This window comes from Bos indicus x Bos taurus, chromosome 24, assembly GCF_003369695.1.
Source record: "Bos indicus x Bos taurus breed Angus x Brahman F1 hybrid chromosome 24, Bos_hybrid_MaternalHap_v2.0, whole genome shotgun sequence".
NCBI lineage: Eukaryota > Metazoa > Chordata > Mammalia > Artiodactyla > Bovidae > Bos > Bos indicus x Bos taurus.
Genome location: NC_040099.1, coordinates 24472610 through 24480401, shown reverse-complemented (window position 1 = coordinate 24480401; position 7792 = coordinate 24472610). Strand labels below are relative to the sequence as shown.

At 39.8% G+C, this 7792-nt stretch overlaps 1 pseudogene; it reads left to right on the top strand.

Annotated features, from left to right (window-relative positions):
- The first annotated feature begins 4517 nt into the window (after positions 1-4517).
- Positions 4518-4852, top strand: LOC113882736 (annotated as a pseudogene).
- Positions 4853-7792: the final 2940 nt, after the last annotated feature.

Genomic DNA, 7792 nt, shown 5'->3' with positions numbered 1-7792 from the left:
GAGTTTCAGCTTTAGCATCATTCCTTCCGAAGAAATCCCAGGACTGATCTCCTTCAGAATGGACTGGTTGGATCTCCTTGCAGTCCAAGGGACTCTCAAGAGTCTTCTCCAACACCACAGTTCAAAAGCATCAATTCTTCAGCGCTCAGCCTTCTTCACAGTCCAACTCTCACATCCATACATGACCACAGGAAAAACCATAGCCTTGACTAGATGAAACTTTGTTGGCAAAGGAATGTCTCTGCTTTTGAATATGCTATCTAGGTTGGTCATAACTTGCCTTCCAAGGAGTAAGCGTCTTTTAATTTCATGGCTGCAGTCACCATCTGCAGTGATTTTGGAGCCCCCAAAAATAAAGTCTGACACTGTTTCCACTGTTTCCCCATCTATTTCCCATGAAGTGATGGGACCAAATGCCATGATCTTCGTTTTCTGAATGTTGAGCTTTAAGCCAACTTTTTCACTCTCCTCTTTCACTTTCATCAAGAGGCTTTTGAGTTCCTCTTCACTTTCTGCCATAAGGGTGGTGTCATCTGCATATCTGAGGTTATTGATATTTCTCCCGGCAATCTTGATTCCAGTTTGTGTTTCTTCCAGTCCAGCATTTCTCATGATGTACTCTGCATATAAGTTAAATAAACAGGGTGACAATATACAGCCTTGACGAACTCCTTTTCCTATTTGGAACCAGTCTGTTGTTCCATGTCCAGTTCTAACTGTTGCTTCCTGACCTGCATACAAATTTCTCAAGAGGCAGATCAAGTGGTCTGGTATTCCTATCTCTTTCAGAATTTTCCACAGTTTATTGTGATCCACACAGTCAAAGGCTTTGGCATAGTCAATATCAATAATATATATATGTGTTAGTCCCAAATGGGATGAAGAGGACAATTCCTTGATGGCTGGGGAAAGACATCAGTTTTCCAAACGTATGGGCTTTTGCATTGTGTTATGTCTCTATATCTGTGTCCATTAGCAGACTTTTCCAGGCTTCCTTTCGCTTACTAGCACGTAATCAATTTTTCCTGGGAAGAGGCATGACCTAGGACACTTGCCTATTTTATATATAGAACTATAAAGATAACGATACCCTCTAGCAAATGAGGAAAACTGTGAGCAGTAAATGCCTGTGTCTCCAACTAATTCACAGAATTTCCTCCAAGAGAGGGACTTATTTTGCATTTGAACTCCAAAACACCTTTCAAGATTGTTAAACTTAACACCAGCTTGAAAATCCCAGTCATGCTGGAGATCAATTAACTGCCTCCAGGGTTCTGCAGGCTCCCCTTCAAGGTGTCTGCATTTGAGAGTAATTTGGCCATTACCACATTTGCACCAAATAAAAACACATTATTATTTTGTATGATATCAAGTTGACTTAATAATACTCAAATGCATTCAAAGTTTGCTCCTTGAATTTCTTATCTGAACTAATAGTCAATGCCATCCTTGTCCCTCTGTAGCGGTTTCAAATCTCAGCTTGTCTTCCTCTGCACACTTGTTTTATCTGAAATCCTTCTTTCCATGACACAACTGCTTTCCTCGTTCTCAGCTTGGGATTTCAATGCACTGATACTCCCCTCATACATATTTCAAGCCAACTTTCGCATATGGCATCAAAATTCATTCCTGTACTACTTAATTACCTATTTGCCTTTAGCTTTAATATTTTAAAATAATAATCTCTTATGACAGCAATCAGTGTTCACTGTAGAAGATTTATATGATTATAAATAGACAAGGGATAAAGAGAAAATAATAAACACTGCAGGGCTGTCAGTCAGAAATAACCTCGGTTGTATAGCTTTTCTTTATTTCCATGTATATTCTTATTTTAAAATGTTACAATCATGAATCATACCTTATAACCTATTTTGTAAGCTTTGCCCACAATAAAACATGACTATATCTCTCTTCCTAGATATTGTTTTTCAATCTTATTCAAAATGGTTTCATAATTTCCCATTACATGGGTATACAGAGTTTATTCAACCAATTCTCAAATGATAGGCTTAAGGTTATTTCCATGTGTTTGGCTATTTTAAACAAGTGTATTGATAAATAACCTTGGTAAATAAATCTTTGTTACATTCTATAATCATTTTCTTAGGGTGAATTCTTAGAGGAAGAATTATTGTCTGTGCATAATTTTAGGATTAAAAAATGAATATATTTTTCCAAAGTTACATTCAGCATAGCTGTACCAATTTATACTAAGATTGTTGATGACTGCTAGTACCCAAGTACTATCAATTTTAAAGTAAATTTTCTAGGTAACAACTCTGATTCAACCAGCTTTTATTTGACCAGTAAAGGAATTGAACTTAAAATTTTCCTGGTCTCTATTTGGTTACGTGTGTGCACGTGTGTATATCTGTGTCTTATTGCCAGTTCATGTTCTTGGTTCATTTGTTTACTAGACTACATACTCTTTCAAAAATATTAATTTGTAAGACCTCTCCATGTATTTAAAACAGTAAAACTTTAATGTCTTATATATTATAAATATTTTTCCAGGTTTTTAAAGTTTTTCAATTAATTTGCTTCAGACATTTAAAAAATGTGTAGAGTTCATTTTTTCCTTTAAAGTGTTTTTTGCTTTGATGTTATCATATACATTTTCAGTTACAGCACAGTTCCTAGTATTTTTATGATTTTAGTTTAAAATTTAGATTTGCACTACTTAAAATTACTTTGCCAACAAAGGTCAGTCTAGTCAAGGCTATGGTTTTTCCAGTGGTCATGTGTGGATGTGAGAGTTGGACTGTGAAGAAAGCTGAGTGCTGAAGAACTGATGCTTTTGAACTGTGGTGTTGGAGAAGACTCTTGAGAGTCCCTTGGACTGCAAGGAGATCCAACCAGTCCATTCTGAAGGAGATCAGCCCTGGGATTTCTTTGGAAGGATTGATGCTAAAGCTGAAACTCCAGTACTTTGGCCACCTCATGCGAAGAGTTGACTCATTGGAAAAGACTCTGATGCTGGGAGGGATTGAGGGCAGGAGAAGAAGGGGACGCCAGAGGATGAGATGGCTGGATGGCATCGCTGACTCGATGGACGTGAGTCTGAGTGAACTCCGGGAGTTGGTGATGGACAGGGAGGCCTGGCATGCTGCTATTCATGGGGTCGCAAAGAGTCGACACGACTGAGCGACTGAACTGAACTGAACTGAAAAGAGCGAAGCATCTAACAACAGAGTAGGAAGATCCTACAGGGAGAAGCAGAGGAATTTCCCTACCACTCTCCATCCCCAGGTCCCAAGGTTGGGAGATTGGAGATGGTGGCAGTACAGGAGGTTAGGCTTAGATTCACCTGTGGGGTCACATGGAAAGACTTGCTATCAGCATCTGGAGAGGACATGCCAAGGGTAAGAGGTGAAAGCCTGGCAAGCACCACTTTCTCTGCTCTCCTGACTGTTCTTTAGCACAGGGACACTATCCATCAACAGCCTTCTTCTAACGCTTACCTTAATCCTTTAAGGATCATCTCACATGCTCCAAATTGTGTGGAGTTCCGTCCAAACGCAGCATGAAGACCACACTTTCCAAAGGCCCCACTTGGAAAAGAAGGGCCCTGACACCCAGAGGTACAAAGTGGTATGAAAAGAAAAACAAGATGTTAACTGGGCCACGGTAGACCCATCTGGGACTATCTGTGTTTAGTGCATGTCCCCTTAAACCTCTTCTCGAGACTGATCCTATTCAAAAAGGCTTGAGACTTCTGTGGAAGTCTAGTGGTTAAGACTCCAAGATCCCAATACAGCTTTTGATCCCTGGTGGGGGAACTAAGATTTCAGAGAACAGCCAAAATAACAATAATAATAATAATTTAAATGCCCTCCTTGGAAGGAAAGTTATGACCAACCTAGATAGCATATTCAAAAGCAGAGACATTCCTTTGCCAACAAAGGTTCGTCTAGTCAAGGCTATGGTTTTTCCTGTGGTCATGTATGGATGTGAGAGTTGGACTGTGAAGAAGGCTGAGCACCGAAGAATTGATGCTTTTAAACTGTGGTGTTGGAGAAGACTCTTGAGAGTCCCTTGGACTGCAAGGAGATCCAACCAGTCCATTCTGAAGGAGATCAGCCCTGGGATTTCTTTGGAAGGAATGATGCTAAAGCTGAAACTCCAGTGCTTTGGCCACCTCATGCGAAGAGTTGACTCATTGGAAAGGACTCTGATGCTGGGAGGGATTGGGGGCAAGAGGAGAAGGGGACGCCAGAGGATGAGATGGCTGGATGGCATCACTGACTCGATGGATGTGAGTCTCAGTGAACTCCAGGAGTTGATGGACAGGAGGCCTGGCATGCTGCGATTCATGGGGTCACAAAGAGTCGGACACGACTGAGCGACTGATCTGATCTGAAAACATAAATAAAAATAAAAAAATAAAAAACTTACCTTTTCTCAGCTGCCCTAAGATGCTTAGTCCTTCCAAGGAAGCAAGACCACACTGGGGTGAGGTCCCCGCTTCATCCAAAGACTAGCACCACACCGTAGCCCTCGCCTAGCACTCAAAGATGGCCTCCGTCTCAGAGCTCACCTGCATCTATTCAGCCCTCATTCTACACGGTGAGGCTCATGGAGGACAAGATCAACGCCTTCATTAAAGCAGCCGGTGTAAACATTGGCTCTTTCTGGCAGGTTGGTTTTCACAGGCTCTGGCCAGTGTCAACACTGGGAGCCTCATCGGCCATGTGGGGGCTGGTGGACCTGCCCCAGCCGCTGGTAGTCTCTCCGCAGGAGTCCGGCCCTCTCCACCACTGCTGTCCCAGCTGAGCAGAAGAACACATAAGTAAAGAAAGAAGAGTCTCAAGAGTCTGATGATGACATGGGCTTAGGTCTTTTTGACTAAGCCTTTTAAGTAACACATTCAATAGAAAGATAAGCGTGTTGCTGCAAATGGCTTGTATGTGAAATCTACAAAATGATATAAATGAACTTATTTACAAAACAGAAATGGAATCACACATGTAGAAAACTAACTTATGGTTCAGTTCAGTTCAGTTCAGTCGCTCAGTCGTGTCTGATTCTTTGCGACCCCATGAATCACAGCACGCCCGGCCTCCCTGTCCATCACCAACTCCCAGAGTTCACTCAAACTCATGTCCATCAAGTCGGTGATGCCATCCAGCCATCTTCTACTTATGGTTACCAGGGGGGAAAGGAAGGGTGGGATGAATTGGAAGATTGGGATTGACATAATTACACTATTATATATTAGTTAAGTATATATAAAATAGATAACTATAGATAACTAATAAGCACCTAGGGTATAGTGCAGGAAACTCTACTCAATACTCTGTAATGACCTACAGGGAAAAGAAGTTTAAAAAGAGTGGATATATGTATGTGTATAAGTGATTCAGTTTGCTGTACACCTGAAACTAACACAACATTATAAAGCAACCGTACCCCAATAAAAAATAATCAGAACAAACAAACAGAAGACTGAGCTCTTTGCTGCTATTGGTCTTACTGATAATAAATAAATCAGCTCACTCAGAATTCCTACCAGCAAATTTCTGTTTATATATGATTGGTCAGCAGTAGGAACATCTCTTACTACCAGAGAGGATGGAAATGCAGGTTTTTAGGTGGGCACTTTGGCACCCATAATCCAATTAGCATTCTCTTCGTAAAGAAAGAAGGAGAGACACATTGGATGAAAAATAACTGTTGTTTATGGGGGCGAATTTGACAAACGTAATTCAAATAAAATGGGAAATTTCTAAATAACAAAATATTGATTAGAATATCAGTTATTGACTTCATTACTTCATAGGGTTATTGTGAGCATTAAATGAGGAAAGGCTCAAGAATTCCTAGCCATGCTTTTTACATTTAAATTGAATGAGGTAACGCCTGTAAAGTGCTGGACAGAGCAAAGTCTTGGGAACTATTAGCCATGATTCTTTGCTGTCACAAAAACATTTCATTCTCTGTGATTCTTTATTTCTGCTTCATAAATGATATGAATACAATTCTATGCAGAGGTTTTTATTTCCTATGTATATACATGAGGATCACAAGTTTAACCTTAAGGGAGATGGCAGTGCTTTCTAATCACGTTGCATAGAACATCATTTATGAAGAATGTTTTGGGAAGCTGTAGCAGATGATATTATTTATCTACCGTACTGGAATGCTGTATTTTGTAACAGGTTGATTCATGAAGGTTTGTTGGAGTCAGGCTTGCTATAATGAACATCCAGTGTTTGTGAGACTATTTGAGTATACTTGGTTAATAGCAACTGTCATATTCTGAATGACATAACAAGAATAATGAATATAAAAGAAAGAGTATTTTCAAAAAACTGCATAAACCAATACAGTTCTGTAAAGCAATTATTCTTCAATTAAAAAATAAATAAATTTAAACTAAACTGCAGTGACTTAGACTTACAGGCTCATTGAAGTTTAGAGCTGGGAAGAGTTTAAAAGGGGAACTGAGACTGGGAGTGTGTAGAGTGAATAAGGGGATTGCAGAAGTTCACATTTTGGTAATAAAAGCTATTATGTCTTGTCTTATGAAGTCATATCAAGTAGAACATAAAAAATCCCCTTTACAAGAGACAGTGCTTATGCTTTATTTTTCTAATGTGATCAGTATTATAACAGTTTAGTTGTGATCTCCACTACAGCAATGAAAATATATAGTTTTTGTTGGTGAATTGATAAAAATAATGATATGAAAATGGCTGTCTGGGGAGGCCTTACAAATAGCTATGAAAAGAAGAGAAGTGAAAAGCAAAGGAGAAAAGGAAAGACATAAACATCTGAATGCAGAGTTCCAAAGAATAGCAAGAAGAGATAAGAAAGCCTTCTTCAGCAATCAATACAAAGAAATAGAGGAAAACAATAGAATGGGAAAGACTAGGGATCTCTTCAAGAAAATCAGAGATACCAAAGGAACATTTCATGCAAAGATGAGCTCGATAAAGGACAGAAATGGTATGGACCCAACAGAAGCAGAAAATATTAAGAAGAGATGGCAAGAATACACAGAAGAACTGTACAAAAAAGATCTTCATGACCCAGATAATCACGATGGTGTGATCACTGACCTAGAGCCAGACATCCTGGAATGTGAAGTCAAGTGGGCCTTAGGAAGCATCACTACGAACAAAGCTAGTGGAGGTGATGGAATTCCAGTTGAGCTATTCCAAATCCTGAAAGATGATGCTGTGAAAGTGCTGCACTCAATATGCCAGCAAGTTTGGAAAACTCAGCAGTGGCCACAGGACTGGAAAAGGTCAGTTTTCATTCCAATCCCAAAGAAAGGCAATGCCAAAGAATGCTCAAACTACCACACAGTTGCACTCATCTCACACGCTAGTAACGTAATGCTCAAAATTCTCCAAGCCAGGCTTCAGCAATACGTGAACCGTGAACTTCCTGATGGTCAAGCTGGTTTTAGAAAAGGCAGAGGAACCAGAAATCAAATTGCCAACATCCACTGGATCATAGAAAAAGCAAGAGAGTTCCAGAAAAACATCTATTTCTGCTTTATTGACTATGCCAAAGCCTTTGACTGTGTGGATCACAATAAACTGTGGAAAATTCTGAAAGAGATAGGAATACCAGACCACCTGATCTGCCTCTTGAGAAATTTGTATGCAGGTCAGGAAGCAACAGTTAGAACTGGACATGGAACAACAGACTGGTTCCAAATAGGAAAAGGAGTTCGTCAAGGCTGTATATTGTCACCCTGTTTATTTAACTTATATGCAGAGTACATCATGAGAAACGCTGGACTGGAAGAAACACAAACTGGAATCAAGATTGCCGGGAG